Genomic DNA, 16,955 nt, shown 5'->3' with positions numbered 1-16,955 from the left:
CAATTCGAATCCAAGGCAATTCATGTGATGAATTATCACACATGAAGAACGAAATTGAGTCAAAGCGGAGCAAGTGCACATTAAATTACCACACCAATAATAATAATAATAATAATAATAATAAATTAAATTTTTATCCCGCTTTTCCACGATGATCAAAGCGGCGTACAGATTAAAATTCCAACATAAAAATACATACATGTCAATATAAGTAATTAAAATATCATATTAAAAACTATTACACAGCCAGCTAAGTTGAAGATCCAAAAAACATTGCAAAAGTCAGTGCAAGTAGGGGGGAAAGGGCATAATATCGCATCTCATGGGTGGAAAGCTTGGTGAAAGAAAAAGGTCTTAAGGTTCTTTTTGAAAAGATCCAGGGAGGTGGTGGAACGGAGCTCGTCAGGAAGATTGTTCCATATTTTTGGGGCCGAGATGGAAAAGGCCCTTTGTGAGGTCACCGCATATTGCACAGTTGGGACCTTCAGCAAATTCTTCCCGGCTGACCTGAGTGTGCGGGGCAGATTACATGGGGAGAGGCGGTCCTCCAAGTACCCTGGGCCCAAGCCACTTAGGGCTTTATAGGTAATTACCAACACCTTGTATTGGGCCCGGAAGCGAATAGGCAGCCAATGAACATACCATGCGGATTCACCAAAGTGAATTGGGACCCTTGTGCATGCTCAGTGGGGGTCTGAAAGCATCATGAACCTTTGCACTTCTGAGGTGAAGAAGGGGGCCACTTCCTGGTACCAGTTTCATGTGAATGCTAGCCTCACGTGAATGATAGGGAATGTCACCTATCCCTACATGCCCTCTGCTTCATCCGAATGTATCACTGGCAAAATTATTATTATTATTATTATTATTATTATTATTATTATTATTATTATGCAGCGAAAGAATTTATTAATAACAATAATAATATTTCAATAATAATAATAATAATAATAATAATAATAATAATGTATTTCACTGCAAAATAATCAGTGTAGAAGCTGCAGGTTTAATTGGAAGTAAATCCTTTGGATCTGAAGGAGATCCATTTTGGAGGAGTGCAGAAATGATCCGTTTTCCCTTATTCTCCATGCTCCCTAAAGTACCACCTCCATGAATCCAATCCACTCTCCTTCCTTTTGTAACAGTTGCCTTCACTTAGGTTGCATCTGCACTGGGGAAATAATCCGGTTTGACTCCACTTTAACTGTCCTGACTCAGTGCTATGGAATTCTGGGAATTGTAGTGTCGTGAGACATTGGGCCTTCTCTGCCAGAGAGCTCTGGTGCCTCAGAAAACTGATAACATTATTATAATCATAATCATCATAATCATCATCATCATCATCATCATCATTATTTTGCAGTGCCTTGTTCTCCTTTATTATTCAGGAGTCACTTTGGATTGACTGTGGATCCGCCTCGGAACGTCCCCCCATAGAAAGCTATCACATGAGATAATACATCACACATGGTTGGACCCACAGTGGCTTTGGATCAGAGCTACAAAACTCTCCGTGTGATGAGGCGCATCAAGTCTATTTCCTTGAAATTAAACATTTACATTGCTGTGACTGCAATTCTGCCCCTTTGCCCCACTACATTTAAAATCAAGCATTGGCAATTATATCAGACTAGAGTTACAGAACTGTCAGGGAAGGATTTTAGAAATCTATTTATTGATTCAGAAGAAAGGTTATTCTCTTGGATGGAACCAGGTTCACTGTTTATCTGTCTTGCATTTCTTGGACTTCTGCAAAACCTAAGGCTTCTTTTTAAAAGTGCCCATTCACCAGTCCTCACTCATACTGTTTCAAAGTGATAATCAGCTGAAGGCACTTTTTAATACTTAGAATGAAATAGCCTGAAATGCCACTGAACAATAGTGAGATATACAAGCAATTACTAATGAATGCTTGAGTGGAGCACATCAAAAGGGGGGTTAAATACCAATAATGGAGATTTACTAGCTTACAGTAATACAGATGTATGTAAGCATCATGGGGAGATGACCAAAGTTCTGTGGGAAGGAAAAAGGTGACAACTTCCAACTGAATAATTAAGAGTTTTGAAGTGATAAATGTATAACTCTGGGCTTGGGGGAGGACAATACCCATCTTTTCACAAGCAATGGATTAAGTCCTGGCTGTGCCACTCAGAAGGAATGATGCAAAACAGAGGTAGTCCAAGACATTTTGCTACCTGAAGTATAACAAACAAACAAAAAATGATGCACACAGCTCTTCCCAGACATTCACCTCAAGTCAAACATCTTACCTAAGCCTGGTCCTGATTTTTTTTCCCCTTTCCTGGTACTTGGCTTAGAACATCCCATAAAATCTCCCCTGTAATTTGCAATAAAACTATCATAATAAATTAATAACTACCAATTTGCTGTCTAAAGTAGAAACCGTAGCCTGTCTAACAGCAGGGCTGGCTATACTCTTGCAACTGGTCCCTGGCAGAAAGGAAGACAAGGAAGAAGAAATAGGTGGTGCCTTTAACCCCACTACATTAGAAGTGGTCATTACATATGTTTTTCATTAGTAGTCATTTCATTTTTGTATGGACTGGTGCATATGACATTCAATGAGGCCCATTCCATCTCTAAGATTCTGTGACTCTGTGTGACTTTTTTCCACCACAAAGGCCTGTTTGTGATGTTAGTCTTCCATTATGGCACTATGTGTAATCCCACTGAAGACGTCATAAAAGTATTCTTTTAGTCATGATGGAGAAATACAAGGGACAGGATATATAAATATGTATTTTATTTACAGTACCTCTCTCCACTTATCAGCATGTTTAAAATGCTTTTTAAAAATGCTTTTCAGTACATATTTGGAAACAATACTCTTGCAAAATCCATTGGTTTCTAGTTCTACTAGGTGAGGGAGAAGGTTTTCATCCCAAAATTGACTGACTGACTGATTGATTGATTGATTGAATTTATACCTTGCCTTTCTCCTGGGATGGGATCCATGGTGGCTTCCAGAAGCTTAAAAAAGATTAAATTAGAATTTTATTTTACAAAAGATAGAAAGAATTAAATAACAGTCTATTAAAAAGCATAGTTAAAATAGTTAAAACATGTATACAATGTAATTACTAATAATATATTTTAAAAAATAAAATAAAATGCAACACATCACTTCACACACACTCCTGCTATATACAGTGGTTCCAAGATCCCCCGTGTATAACCAAATCTGTGTATGCTCAAGTCTCATTAAATATAATAACATAGCAAAATGGTGTCCCTTATAAAAAATGGAAAATCAAGGTTTGATATTTGAAATTTATACTTTTTTGGAACATTTTCAATCCGTGTATGCTTGAATCTGTGTATAAAAAAATCCATGTATAAGAGGGGCTAACTATAATTTAAAACTCAAAGGTCTGCTTGAACAAAAAGCTCTTCAGTTCCTGACAGAAAGAGAGCAGGAATGGAGCCAGCCAACTTCCCATGGAAAGGTTAGTAACAGCTTAAAAGCAGTCACGGAGAAGGCTCTTTTCTGTATCCTCACCAAATGTGCCTGTGAAGGTGATGGGACTCAAAAGAAGTTTCTCCTAGGCTGCATCTGTACTACAGAAATAATCCTATTTGACACCACTTTAACTGCTATGGCTCAGTTCTGGGAACTGTAGTCTGTTGAGGCACCAGAGCTCTCTGAAAAAGAAGTCTAAATATCTTACATAACTACACATTCCAAAATTCCATAGAATTGAGCCATGGCAATTAAAGTGGTGTGAAACTGGATTATTTCTGCAGAGTGGATGAAGCCTTACTGATCTTAAAGCTTTTGCTGGCTTGTATAAGGGATTGCCTTTCAGATTCTTCTAAGTCATGTGGGGCTTTAAAGGTCAAAATCAGAACGTTCAGTTGTGCCTAGAAATGAAATAACAGCCAGTGAAGTTGTTTCAACACACTTGATCCCTGTAACCAGCCCTGTTCAACAGTGTGGCCAGCACATTTTGAATCTGCTGAAATTTCCAGTTTCTGGAATTTCCAAAGGCAGCCCCATGTAGAGCACATTACAGTAATCGAAACGGGAATCATGACCAACCAAGTCTTGATTTTCTGCTCTGTGCTTCCATTAAGGAAATAAGAAACAATGTCTGCATGTGTATTCACACCTCCGTTTTTATCTCCTTTTTCACTGAACCACTGTTACAGTGCAGGAGGAAGGCTCATTTCAAATGAATGCATGATGGTAGGATGTTGGGGGGAGGATATATGAATAAACAGCTGCAGTTGAAGGGAGGGAATGCAAATAAACACATAAAACACCATCTGTCTGTTCATCCCTTCATCAGAGAAGAATTTTAAAATATTTGAGGAGAAATATGTATTTCATGTTGATTTGGGAGTATCGCTTGTTCATTCCTTGTGGCAGGTTTTAAATTGTCTGTGTGGTACATGAATCTGAGGTAAAGCTTTATGCACACCCTCTGGCTCTGTATACATGAGAAATTAAGAATATGTCTAATCTCTACAAATGCATCTCAGTATTACAATGCCCCCTCAGTGCTAAAGGAAAATTCTATTTATAGGTGAAAGTACATTGGCATTCCTGTGCAGGGGAGTTGTTGAATATGGAAACAAATAACAGCAGTGACCTAATTTGCATATGTCTTTAAAGGTTTCTTTAAAAGCTTCTGAAAACACAATGATCAGGATTGTAGAAGTAGCCTGTGGTTATAGCATTCAGCTCATTCTTCTCCTTTTCAAATTTTGAGAATGTAAGTCTCAGATTGGGGCCAGGATTCCTAAAGGGCCGCAATCTTTCATATAAGCTTCTTCATACATGAAAATCATTTGGAAGATTTTTCTTTTACATCCCATAAACATCTGAGTTGTATCTCTTTTGGGATAAGGAAGAGGGCCTTCTCTATGTGCATGCCAAATAGGATTACCAGAGTGAAAACTGGAGATGGCTCTTTTATCTTGGATGGTTATGCAGAAGTACAGTAGTACAGCAGGTGTACTTTGTCACTTAATCAGATAACAAGCAACACTTGCTAAAATTCCCTCTTCTACACACCCATCAAAGGTACAGGAGCCATATACAGTTTTCACTCTGGGAACCCTAGCAGAACTAGGAAAAGTTTCTGATGTTTTTTGACTGCAACTTCCAGCATTCCTCACCATTGAATATACTGTCTAAGGTTGATGGGAGTTGCAGTTCAATAACCTCTAGAGCCTGCCAGTGTCTATGCCTTTCTCAAAGAGTCACAGAGGTTTAGAAAAGAATAGATTTAGAAAAGCATGACTTTTGACAGTCAGATTTTCTGTCTGCTTTTTCCTTGTGTTTTGTCATTTAAAAAAAAAATCTCCAAGAATTTCCCATTGACTGGTAGAATGAGGGCTATAAAACACTCAGCTGGCATTCACTTCCTAATTCTTCTTGCAGTTAGTGATGTGAACCATAAAACTCCATTAACTGTGTCTATCAAGGAAGGATGCCCTGGAATTCCCTCTCCTCCTCTTGTCTTGCAGCCCAACGGAGTAATTCAAATTATCTTGAATGAGACTAACAGAATTAAAATGGGGAATATCAAGTTGTCTATATGACTCTACTGTATCTGTGTATGCTTACATACGCCAGTGTTAATGTATTAAAGACGAAAATGTTCAGATGTGGCAATGGTTGCAGAAGCCTAAATTGGCTACAGCTGGAGTCCAGAGCAGCAGCCGGATGCTCAAGGTCAACTGAGCTGGACTAAATGTAAATATGCTATGTCTTCAGTCTGAAGAGGGACTGGTGTCTATGGTACATAGCAACTTGTATAGGAAGACTTAGTGGTCACCTCATGGTAATTCTGTATATAAGCAAAAAAGCTATGCTGTGGGATTGTGGGAGTTTGAGATAGTGTGGTGTGTTGGTTGGTAAGAGAATTTGTATAGTGGTGATTAGCTCATGTTATTTGAAACAAAGTAAAAAAGCCTTCTTAGGAGTGAACTGCTGGAGAGCGATTCTTTGGTCTAGCAGCTGTTTCTCCAGGCATTCTTCCAAGATAGCCAAAAGCTTGTGTTTGGAGCTGAATACCTCACCAAACTACAAATACCAGGCGTCTGTAGGAAAAATCGTGGCAGTTAAAGTGGCATCAAACTGCTGAGATTTGCACTCCAACAACACCTGGAGGGCTGCATGATTCCCATTCTAGCAAAATGAAGTTGGCATGTTTGATGGAAAAATTTTCCAATTTTTTCTTAACTTTCCCATTCTCAATGTCTCTTTCGCTCCACCTGGCAACCAATTCTGCACATCTTCTTTTTTGGCAGCTGCAAATGTTAGCAAGGAACTCAGCTGGCTTTAGCTCCCTCATTTAAAAGAGGCCAGGTATGCTCTGGATGCCTCTGAAAACCAATACCAACCCTGCCTTACCTGCTTTCCATACCTCAGTTAGCTGATTTGATGAGTGGAATGAACCATGTCTGTTGACCTTTCTGCATTAATAGTGAGACCTTACATGGAAAAAGTCTCATTTGGTCTACCCCAAAGAGGCTGATGGTGGAAGGAGGTCACCCAGAGCCTTGACATTTCGCTTCTAAATCCTTTTTAATGTGTCTTGCCTGGCATAAATGCCATGCTCAGTCAAATCCAGACTTCACCCTCTCCTTCCTTCTACCTCATTTTAACTACAAGCTAATTATTAGTGCCTACACAGACATCTGTGTGGATTCTAGCAGTGATAAAGATGCAGATGAGGATTTTTGCAGTATCTGTCAGTTTTGGGGTTTTTTTTTGGAGGGGGGGTTGACAGAAATTGACACTGTCTGGAGTCTGGCAGGATGTGTGTGATAGATTGAAGCATTTTATAATTGCATATGCAGAAATCCGCACCTAGTAGATTTCCTATCCACCCTTATCTCAAGCAAGCATTTCCATTAAAAAAATATTTAACACAGAGAGAGCTACAGATATCTAAAACAATAATTTACTGATTATTTGATTTTTTTAAAAAAAATAATTAGTCTGGAGTCCTCACTGTGATGCTAATCCTCTCGTTAATATCATGTCATTGTTGTTGTCATGGTTACAGGAATAGCAGTTGCTAAATGTGAAGTATCAGATGTAGAGACAGGGTGCAGGAACCTAAATAGAAAGCCAAAACAGAAGAATGTAGAGCAGAGAATATTTGCCATCTCTAGGTGAATAAGGAGAAAAATGGAGAAAGACAAGGCAAGGGGAAGATCAGAACAGAAATCAGAATCAGAGACAGAGCAAACTGAACATCAGCAAAAGGGAAAACCTATGCACAGTGCTAAAAGGTAGAGCCTAAGTACAGGAAGATGTGATTTCCTGCTCTATCATAACATTACTGGAAAAGATGAGACTGGAAATCTGCATTCATGAAAGCATGGTTTATTACTATCAGATAGACAGAAAGATAGTTTATTACTACCACTAGTTAGCACTTACATGTACTTTCCCAGGATTTTTACACATCAGTAAGCATTCAAACAAGCTTAAGCACTAGAATTTGTAATAAGAATCTAACGTCCCTATAAAATACTCACAATGCAGTTTTCACATTATCAAAATATTGCAACCTAGATTTCTAGATAAGTAAAAAGGAGGAGAATTCGAAGGAAAAGATTCAGTGACATCTTTTTATTGTAGCTTTCTATAGCATGTATATACAAATCAGTATTTAGAGGGAGTTTTCAGAGAGCTGCTGAAATTGTGGGAAGAGACCCAAGTTCTTCAAAAAATATGCTGAATTCACTTTACCCTGTGAGAACTACTGGAGCTGATATATATTTTTATGGCATTGGGAACCCTGAAGAAGGTGGGGTAAATGACCTCACTTACAGTCTTCATAATGTGATATGTAAGTTCTATTCAGACTTTTGGCTGAATGCATAGAGATCAAGGCACAGAAACAGCAGGGAAGACCTCTTCCCCTTAATCTCTTCATTTATCAGCAAGGGCATCACTATGATCTCCTGAGCATACCTGAGAGATCAAATTTCATGAGCTGCATCCTAATCGGAGACTTTATATTATTCTGGTAAACAAAGCTGTGCACTTGAATGTAAGGAAAACATCTAGACTTATTTTATTATCAATTTCCAGTACACCATTATATATATTACAATTAACAATACAGTACTATTTCCACTACTTTTGCCTCTTTTAAGTCTACAACTTTGTGCCCTGCTCTGACAAAGATGAACATTACTTATGCATCTTAACCTATCTAAATCAATAACAATATGCAAAGGGTAAGAGTGGCAAAAGCTTGGAACTTCAGATTTTAAAATTAATATTTTGATGTTAAAATTTAGAAACTGGGACATTAATTCATTCACACCAACACTAATAATTGAAATAATTTAATTAGTTGTATGTACACTAATTAATTTCTGGCTAAAAATTTTAGTTTTCAGAAAAGACTTTAGGATTACAGAGAAGGACATGGAGGTTTACAATTTTCTTACTGTCTCCTCCAAAAGTGCTCTTCTACTTGCTTTACAATCCAGATAGTCTACAAATCTCAAAATACAATTGTTGCCATGAAATGGTGGTAATCCTGTGTCTCTGGAAACTGTCAGGTTGGGAATGGCTGTCCTGAAGTGTGAGATCTCACCTTGCAGCCTGTCCAATTATGTTTTCTCATTCATCTATATCTCTCTTCTTCCTCCTGCCCCCTTCAGCATATGCACTTCAATCACCATTGTTTTTAAAAGCTTAACAAGGATGTTAAAGGTTAGTAATGAATGATATGTTTATTTCAGCTAGAAGACACCAATCCATGGCATGACTAGCAAGATCAGTTATATGATTCAAGATATATAATTCTCTGTCAGAAATATTTTGGGTGTCTCTAAGTGTATGCAGAGCATTTTGACATAACTGAATTACTGCATGCTACCTGCCTCCACACCCCATATCAAGATATTAACAATCTGTGGTATATGTGGTATACAAAAGTCAGTAGCAGAGTACAGGTACATGCTTTTCATGCAAGAGTCCAGTACCCCAAACTGCCATGGCTATTCTTGCTGTAAACTCTCTATTCATCTTCTGGCTCTAATAAACCAAATCAGCTGGTGTGCAAAGGGGAAAATATATCTTAGAAACATTAGAAAATTACTGGTCTTATTAAAAGTAGATGTAGCAGTTCTATACACACTTGGCTGGAAATAAGACTAGAAATCCAATGAGATTTACTTATGAAGAATGACATGGTTTAGTGAGCTCGACCTTTTGGCACCAAACTAATAGCTCCAAATCTTAAAACTCTCAAAGTGTGTGAACCACCGAAACACAGGATAGGGGGAAAGTGGCATGGTGGTGTGATCAATAAGTAAACTGAAAGAGTTCAAAAGAGTTCATTGCAGCTCACCACAAACAATAATTTACAAAATCGTAAAATAAAAGTAATAAAAATTAAAGAAGTGGTTCATCTCACTGCTACCCAGAAAGACTCCAGCATCTTCCATACTGACCAAAAGGTAGAGAAAATGCCAGCTGCATACCATGGCACACCCTTCCATGCATACATGGAGATTCAGAAAACCACATGTTCCTTTCCTCCATTCTAGGCAAAGTCTCACTATTTTCTTGCAAGTAAATTAGAATAAACCAGCCAACAAAGAGCCATGTGATGAATTTTCTCAAATAGTAATCCCATTTCTCTTAGACCTCTTGTTTTACTGAGTTTGAGAGCTAGAAGGCCACTCCACCAACTAATGAATTATAACAATATAAAATAATGATTTCATTACAATCTAGAATTGCTTTAACATTAATCAGACATATTAGGGGACTAACAAATTAACAATTTAACATTTCCCCCAAGCCTTTTGGACATTAACTCCTTCAGTTTTGTTCGTGATCTTACATTAAAGATATAAATTAAACTTATGGCACCATGAATGTACTGTCAGCTCTCTTTTTGTACTGACATATGTGGTTGCCATTCTAGCAAATCAGGCATGCATCTCTTCACAACTGCTACAACAGCCACTTTCTTCTCCTACTCTGGTTGAAAAACAAACACCTTACTGCATTCTTCAGATATTTCAGCTTAGCTGCCTAGCAATTGTAGTCCAACACTTGTGCAACATTTCAGACTGGAGAAGGCATGTGAAGCTTGAGACAGACCAAGTGATCAGTCGTGCTTTCCAAAACTTCTTGATTTTTTTTGAAACAAAGATTTGTTTCATCTGGTTTCTTCTTCAGTTTTGAATTCCATTCCATTTCATTGTAAAAAGCCTTCATGCAAATGCATATGCATACTTATATCTGTATATCTCCTCACAGAGACATTTTTATATTCAATTTGCCTAAACTTCATATGCAGAGCAGGTTTAAACATCGAAGGAGGAGGAGTGAAGATCAGAGGAAGGAACATCAACAATCTAAGATATGCAGAAAATACCATTAATCCAAGAAAATATCCAAGTTATTGGAACAATTACTAAAGAAAGTCAGAGAGGAAAGTGCCAAGGCAAGCTTACTGTTGAACATTAAGAAAACAATAATAATTACCACAAAGGGGTTACAGGAATTTGATGTAGACAACGAGGAAATTGAAATAGTTAAAGATTTTCCATATCTTGGCTCAAACATTGATCAGAATGGGGATTGGAGTCAAGAAATCAGAAGAATGCTAGGATTGGGAAGAGCAGCTATGAAAAAACTAGAGAAGATATTGAAGTGCAAGGATACAAAACTGAAAACCAAAGTTATGATTGTCCAAGCCATTGTATTTTCCATCACCATGTGGACAGTGGAAAAAATGATAGATAGGCCTGAAACAGACAGACAAGAAAGAATGGCTACTGGCCACTTCTGGGGCAGGATGTGCAGATGAGACACAGCCCTGGATAGGCCAGAAGCTGTGCTGAGGCCACCTAAAACATCCCAAACCTGGCCATAAAAGGAGCAGGGGGGGGGGGACGCTCCTTGCTAGCAGTCCATTCCTGATCATGGCAGCAGCTGGCCTTGAAACCACAGCATCTGGTCACCATGGTCCCGCACCGGTTGGGGTTCACTTGCAACTGGAATGGCCAGAGACCCCTCCAAACCACTCATCTGCTTGAGGCCATAGAAAATAAGTTTATATGAAATATGGTGATGGAGAAAAGTGTTAAGGGTACTGTGAATAGCCAAAAATGGATCTTAGAACAAGATCAAAGCTGAACTTTCTCTGGAAGCAAAGATAACTAAACTGAGATGGCAGGACTTACTAGAAAAGACAATAATGCTAAGATAGAGGACAGGAGAAAGAGAGCTAGACAGTACACCAGATAGTTCAATCAAGGAAACTATAGCCCTGAGGACCTGAGCAAGTGGTTGAGGACAATGGGGCTTGGAGGTGTCCCATTCATGGGGTTGCCATGAGTTGAAATTGACCTGAAGGCATGCTTTAGAAGCAATTTAATGTGCATTTTAAATAGAAAAAAAAATGAAAATTGCATTCTGGTTCATGTGTTGTTCAGGAAATGTGAATTAGAATGTTTTATATTGAAATGCTATATATATATATATATATATATATATATATATCCATTTCTTTTCCATCCAAATTGCTAACCTGTCTCTATTTTTAATCTTTTACATCCAGACTGAGGAGAAACAACAGCAGTCATAGTGGGGGGAAAGGGAAGGTCTTGAACTTTGGGCCTCTCAGTCTCTGCACTCAGTGGATACCTGTGGGAATGCTCTCAGACACAGTATTTTGCATATCTTGTTCTTTTCTGTTGGTAAACAAGCCCCACTTCCCAAGTGTGACATTATTGGTCTGTTCTTGCAAGAAACTGCATAAGAAGCCTAAAGACACTCGAAACACCTAAAGGTTCAATTGTCCTTCTCCTTTGCTGCTCTGTTCCTGCCTCCTTCTGGTTGGATCCTCTGACTTAAACTGGGTCATATTTACTTGGCATAAATACATAAATGTCCTACTAAGATAAAGTGTGTTTTAAAAAACCGTATGCATGCTAATGTTCTAATTTCTCTTTTGCAGGGGAAAGAAATTAAAATTAATATTAGATCACTTCTACTGGTGTTTTTCCTTATATAATAATCTTGTTTCTTTGAAACAGAGACAGGTCAGCAATTGCTGGAGGCTCCTGTACAATCAGTGCTCATCTCCTCAAAACCTTCCCTAGGATTTTTCCAATCACAACCTATTAAGCATTTGCCTGTGACAGGGCAGGATGCAACAAGATTTCATCCCATAGTTTTCTTTTGTCATCTTTGCAGTATTTGCAGAATTTGATGAATGGATTTTTAACAAATAATCTTTTCCTTTGTTTTAGGAACCTACAGAATATTGTTCAGAAGCAATATTTACATTTAGACCAAATCTGAGCATTGTACTTCTTTTGCCATCTCATTTATTTCAGCATACAAATTGCCTGATGGTTGTCAGTGAGCAGCACAGAGCTAAAACTATGATTTAGCTAGTCCCCCAAATATTGCTTCTGATTTGGGCTACAGAATACAATAAGTTGATGTTTAGGACTGAGCTAACTTATAATGGGCAGGAAGATGAGAAAAGGTTCTTCTGATCCATTCAGAATCTTCCAAATACTTGTCCTTTAGTAGTCCCTCAAAATTGAGATTCAAGTTGCCATTTCTATGAATTTTCTTTAATTGTTTGAACCCTATATAATTATTTTTCCAATTAGGATATGTCTGGTATAGATAGTCAAAAGTTAATGTCAGAAATTAATCATCTAATTGCTTACACACATTTGAGTATCTACACAATTTTGTATGTAACATTTGATCTAAAAATCATGCAACTGATGTAAGAATATTTGACTGGAACTTGGAAAATCCAGGTTGCCATCCTAAGCAGGCTGTGAAACTTAGGATCTACACTGTAGAAATAATGCAGTTTGACACCACTTTAAGTGTTGTAGCTCCATCCTATGGAATCCTGGGATTTATATGTTTTACATACAAGCCTTCTCTTCCAAAGAGTGCTGGTGCCTCACAAAATAACACATCCCAGTATTATGTTTGATGAAGCTAGGGCAGTTAACGTGGTGTCATACTGCAGTATTTCTACAGTATAAGACCAAAAGGCCCATTCCCCCTGTCCTGTTCAAGTGATGAGTGGCCCAATCCACGATTCTGGTGCAAACAGTCTGTATGACATCCAACACATTCAGCACCAGAACGAAGGCATAACATTCTTAAAACTAATTTTAAAAACATCCTGTTATTTCAGATCTTCCAGGAAGATCTGAAGACCTCCTTTCCTGTGCTGGGGCAGTTATCTCTACAGGCATCTAATTGAGCCACATGAATTGTCCTCTATTGATGCCTTTCACTCAATCTGAGATCCTAATGAGGTGCCCTGCCATCTGGTGCCTTGTTCTGACCTCAGAGAAGTGGACAACCTATGGTATCAGTGAACATGCCAGGCAGCTCAGCATGGCACATGTGCAAATAGCTGCTGCAGTGGAGGAAAAGAGGGCCAGGTATTGGGAGGAGGTCAGGGCAGCTCTGGAGCCATTATACCAGTGATGGCGAACCTTTCTTGGTTCGCGTGCCGGGGCAAGGTTTCTTCCCCTGGAGGCAGGGACCGTGTGCCGGGGGTGGGGCTTACACCCTGGGGGCGGGGACAGTGTGTCGGGGGTGAGGCTTTCCACTCTCCAGGGGCAGGGCTACTCCCCCCACCCTTTCCCTGGCCTCCAGCTGGGGCCCCTTCTCCTGCCCTCCTCGCCTCCCCAAACCTACAGCAGCGCAGCCGTGGGTCTGGGAGGGCGAGCGGGGGAAGGAGAAGCCTGGGCCCCTTCTCCTTCCTCCCCCTTTCCCAAACCCACGCAGCGCTGCCTTGGGCCTGGGAAGGGGAGCAAGGAAGGAGAAGCGGGCAAGGGCCGTTTCTCCTTCCTCCCTCCCTTCCACAACAGAGGCACACTGCCTTGGGCCTGGGAAGGGGAGCAAGGAAGGAGAACGGGCACGGGCCGTTTCTCCTTCCTCCTCCCTTTCCCAAAATCCATGGCAGCGCTGCCTTGGGCCTGGGAGGGCGAACAGGGAAGGAGAAGCCAAGGAGGAGGAGGCTGGGCATGCGTCCCAGCCTCCTCTCCTCGGCTTCCCTTCCTCTGCGCGAAGGGCTCCATGGAGCATGGAAAACGCCTGGGAGGAGGAGACAGACGCGCGCGTGCCTCTTTCTCCTCCTCCCAGGCGCCATTTTCTGGCTTCCCGCTCCCTGAGAGAGACAGTGGGAGGCCTGAAAATGGCAGGGAGGAGGAGGAACGGGCACGCGCCCATTCCGCCTTCTCCCTCGCCCCGTGCCTGGTGAAATGGCGCCGCGTGCCACTTGTGGCACGCGTGCCATGGGTTCGCCATCACGGCATTATACTCTGGCTTCCCCTGGAGTATCCTGGTCTGTCCAGACAGGTTTTTAGATACACCCTCAGTATATAACTTTAGATCACTTAGCCTTTCTCGTCCTGACCTACCTCACAAGGTAGCAGTGAGGATAAAGTAGGGAAGATAGTTATAATGAATTCATTGTATGAAAGCAAGATGAAAATATAACTGATAAATAAAATACATAATTCTTAATTCTCAACAATTCCAACATTTTGCAGCTGAAAATACCTGTTCATCTATAACACCTCTATTATCATATCAAAGAGCACTACCTACACACACACACACACATTATCACTCTTAGAAATGATTAGAAACTATGTTCTACCTTCATTACATCCATTTACTGTGTAATAGCCAATCACACAATGACTTCTGAAGCAGACATGAAGCGATCATAAGTCTTTGAAATGTTTACATTTCACAAATTTTGATGGGATTTCTCCCTCTCAATCAATCTGACTGAATTTATTGTAGAATAGGCAGAACTCAAAACATGACAAGACATATGAGACACATGAAAAGAAAGGAAGCAACTGCACGGATGCACTTGACACTAATAAAATGTTTTAAAAAGCATTCCAAACACAAGCTGAGAATGAGATTGAAAACAGTGATTAACAAGGGGACAAATACCAGATAGACGTGGAACTGGTGTGTGATAGTTGTGGGAGGAAGGATAATAAGAAAACATTCTGAGCCATCATGAAAATTTGCAAATGATTTTGTGTATAAAATGACTTAGCTTGAGGAATATACTTTTTATGAAATCTGTACTGAAGTGGCATCATCTATACTTTCTGAAATAACAATACTTGTTGCAGTACAGGTCTTGGTTCAAAAAAGTATCAAAATATATTTGGAAATGCTTATTTTGAGACAAAAGATATCCAAAATTAGATATTTAAGCTCAAACTAGTTTTTAAAGGACAGATTTCTTTTAAGAGAGTATGCAATGAGTATATATCTTTCTACCTCTCAAATAACAAATTCCCTTTTGACTGGACAGATTTAGGTAGGACTTGGGAGAAAGGTGGCCTGGTGTTGGGGGGGCAGAGGAAGCTGAGGCTTTTAAAAAAAATCTCTCAGGGCTGGAACAGGTGTCCCTGAAGAGGCAGTTTGCTGCCCCTTCCGAAGATGGACTGGGGCCACAGCAACCACATGCTGCAACTCCAATCCACCTTGAAGCCAGCCAAAAAAAGAGCAGCAAAGATCGGATCCTCTTTTGGCCAGCAAAAAGCTGGCTTTTCTGGCCTTTTCAAAGCCCAAAGCCAGCTTCATGATATTCTGGCGGCTGATGGCATGTAAACACCATGCCGCCGGAGCTTCATGAAGCATCATGAAATTGCCCACATAAACAGCTAGGGCAGCTGCAGGGTGGCTTCTGGATGTGTGCCATCAAAACGCCACTCCCCGAAGTCACCCAGACAGCATCGTAAAAGGGCTATACATCAGTTGAATGGCCATCTTTCAGGAATGTACATTCTTGTATGATAAGTGGCTGGACTAAGATGGCTCTTGCCATCCACTCCAACTCTATGAGTCTATGATTCCATGCAGAAGCATGCCTTATCTGCCCACTACTGCATCATAATTATGCTGTGAGATTGGGGGCCAAGGATAATAATGCATCATTAAGGAAAAGTTCATGATGGAAAATCAAGATTATCTGGATGTTTAGCCAGTGTGTGTGTGTGTACAAACTAGTTAAAGAAAATATACATTTTTTTACGTTTACTTTAAAAGATTTGAGAAAATAGAAGAGGTGATTATTCATCCTGTCTACTGAGGATAGGGATGAAATAAGTAATAATTTAAACTATGGAAAGGTAGAATTAGGGCAAACATTAAACAAAACTTCCTAGCTAAAAAGCAGTCCAGAAATGGAACAGCCTGCCAAAGGAGGTTGTGAATATTCTTCTTTGAGGGTTTCCAAGGGAGGTTGGCCAGACATCAGTTGGGAAACATTTGGTATAGGATATTCAGTCTTGAGCTGTGTGTTTTTAGTTTGCTGTCAATGCTAAATAATGGGCAATTTAAAATTTGCATGCATTTAAGTGGATTAACATGCATTTTCCTCCTCCCTTCTGTGGGAGGTGGTAATCCTAGATCCTCAGTAGTACTGGTGTCTTTCTGAGTAGTAAATCATTCCTTTATTTTATGGGAATTAGACATTGTAAAGTAATTGGTTATTTGAATAAGCTCCCTTGGTCTAGGCAGTTTCTAATCTCTCACACATATTGTGAGTGTCTTATCAGGTCACTCAGGGAAAGCTTATGTTCCCCCTCACAATTGCCAATTGGGATGTGTTCCCAGACTTCATTGTGGGCAAGCAACAGTTTGCTTTATAAACTAGGGAACTGAGGATGTTTGTATAACTAACAAAACAGAACAAAATGCATATATGTCTAGAACATGCATGCAAATACACTAACACTAGAGATGTATGTCTGTTCATAAGTCTGTTCTGTTCCTTTTCAGCATTAAGCTAGGCATTTTTTTAAAAAAATCAATACAAAAATGTACATTATTCTTCAACACATTTTCTCCACAAAATATACATTTTAAAATGCTGTTTACTTTTGTATATGCACATTGATATTTTTGAATA

Source organism: Sceloporus undulatus, chromosome 3 (genome assembly GCF_019175285.1).
Source record: "Sceloporus undulatus isolate JIND9_A2432 ecotype Alabama chromosome 3, SceUnd_v1.1, whole genome shotgun sequence".
NCBI lineage: Eukaryota > Metazoa > Chordata > Lepidosauria > Squamata > Phrynosomatidae > Sceloporus > Sceloporus undulatus.
This window is presented reverse-complemented; position numbering follows the sequence as displayed.